Below are 2,793 nucleotides of genomic sequence, written 5' to 3'. Positions count from 1 at the left end.
CCTAGCAAGATAGTGTCGCATTTACATTAACTTGAAGTGTATGCGAAGAATGCGTAACACTTCGCAATGAATATTATATCTTATCATGAAACGTTGTAATGAGATGCGATTTCCAGATTTAAGAAGCATTGGAACTGTATTGCTTCGATACGTAGACATCTGCGAACGCTATTTCCTAGCAAGGAAGTGTCGCATTTACATTCTTTTGAAGTGAATACGAGGTATTCATGACTCTTCGTAATGAATATTATATCTTATCATGAAACATAGAAGCGAGATGCGATATCGCGAATTAAGAAGCATTAGAACTCTATTGCTTCGATACGTAGATATCTGGAAACGTTATTTCCTAGAAAGGAAGTGTCGCATTTACATTCATTTAAAGTGTGGACGAGGAATACATAACACTTCGCAATGAATATTATATATTATCATGGGACATAGAAATGCGATGCGATATCGCGTTTTAAGAAGCATTAGAACTCTATTGCTTCGAGACGTGGACATCTGCAAACGCTATTTCCTAGGAAGGAAGTGTGGCATTTACATTCCTTTGAAGGGAATACAAGGTATACATAACACTCCACAATTAATATTATATCTTATCATGAAACATAGAAATGAGATGCGATATCGCGATTTAAGAAGCACTAGATCTCTATTGCTCCGATACGTAGACATCTGCAAACGCTACTTCCTAGCAAGGAAGTGTCGCAATTACATTCTATTGAAAGGAATACGAGGTATACATGACACTTCGCAATGAATATTATATCTTATCATGAATCATAGAAATGAGATGCGTTATGACGATTTAAGAAGCATTATAATTCTATTAGTTCGATACGTAGATATCTGCAAATGATATTTCCTAGCAAGGAAGTGACGCATTATAATTCTTTTGAAGTGAATACGAGGTATTGATAACACTGCACAATGAATATTATATCTTATCATGAAACATAGAAATGAGATGCGATATCGCGATTTAAGCAGCATTAGAACTCTATTGCTAAGATACATGGACATCTGTAAAAGCTATTTCCTAGCAAGGAAGTGACGCATATCCGTTCGTTTGAAGTGAATACGAGGTACACACAACACTTCACAATGAATATTATATCTTATCACGAAACATAGGAATGTGATGCGATATCGCGTTTTAAGAAGCATTAGAAATCTATTGCTTCGATAAGTAGACATCTGCAAATACTACTTCCTAGCAATGAAGTGTCGCATTTACATTCATTTGAAGTGAATACGAGGAATACATGAAACTTCGCAACGAATAATATATCTTACCATGAAACATAGGAATGGGATGCGATATCTCGTTTTAAGAAGCATTAGAATTCTTTTGCTTCGATACGTACACATCTGCAAACGCTATTTCCTAGCAAGGAAGTGTCGCATTTACATTCATTTGAAGTGTATGCGAGGTATAAGTGATACTTCGCAATGAATACTATATCTTATCGTGAAACATAGAAATGTGATGTGATATCGCGTTTTAAGTAGCATTCCATTTATATTCTTCTGAAGTGAATACAAGGTATACATGACACTTCGCAATTAATATTATATCTTATCATGAAACATAGAAATGGGATGCGATATCCCGTTTCAAGAAGCATTAGAACACTATTGCTTCGATACGTAGACATCTGCAATAGCTACTTCCTAGCAAGGAAGTGTCGCATTTACATTCTTTTGAGGTGAATACGAGGTATAAATATCCACTCCACAATGAATATTATATCTCATCGTGAAACATAGAAATGTGATGTGATATCGCGTTTTAAGAAGCATTGGAACTCTATTGCTACGATACGTAGACATCTGCAAACGTTATTTCCTAGCAAGGAAATGTCGCATTTACATTCTTCTGAAGTGAATACAAGGTACACATGACACTTCGCAATTAATATTATATCTTATCATGAAACATAGAAATGAGATGCGATATCTCGTTTCAAGAAGCATTAGAACTGAATTGTTTCGATACGTATACATCTTGAAACGCTATTTCCTAGCAAGGAAGTATCGCATTTACACTCATTTGAAGTGAATACGTGGTATACATGACACTTCGCAATTAATATAATATCTTATCGTGAAACATAGAAATGAGATGCGACATCTCGTTTTACGAAGCATTAGAACTGTATTGTTTCGATGCGTAGACATCTGGAAATGCTATTTCCTAGCAAGGAAGTGTCGCATTTACATTCTTTTGAAGTGAATACGTGGTATACATGACACTTCGCAATGGATGTTATCTCTTATCATGAAACATAGAAGTGAGATGCATTATCACGTTTTAAGAAGAATTAGAACACTTGCTACGATACGTAGACATCTGTAAACGTTATTTCCTAGCAAGGAAGTGTCGCATTTACATTTTTTTGAAGTGAGTACAAGGTATACATGACACTTCGCAATGAATATTATATCTTATCATGAAACATAGAAATGAGATGTGATATCGCGTTTTGAGAAGCATTAGAACTCTATTGCTACGATACGTAGACATCTGCATACGCTATTTCCTAGCAAGGAAGTGTCGCATTTACATTCTTTTGAGGTGAATACGAGGTATAAATAACCACTCCACAATGAATATTATATCTCATCGTGAAACATAGAAATGTGATGTGATATAGCGTTTTAAGAAGCATTGGAACTCTATTGCTACGATACGTAGACATCTGCAAACATTATTTCCTAGCAAGGAAATGTCGCATTTACATTCTTCTGAAGTGAATTCAAGGTACACATGACACTTCGCAATTA

The sequence above is a fragment of the Xylocopa sonorina genome, unplaced genomic scaffold (genome assembly GCF_050948175.1).
Source record: "Xylocopa sonorina isolate GNS202 unplaced genomic scaffold, iyXylSono1_principal scaffold0098, whole genome shotgun sequence".
Taxonomy (NCBI): Eukaryota; Metazoa; Arthropoda; class Insecta; order Hymenoptera; family Apidae; genus Xylocopa; species Xylocopa sonorina.
The sequence above is the reverse complement of the archived record's forward strand: the minus strand, read 5'-3'. Positions refer to the sequence as shown.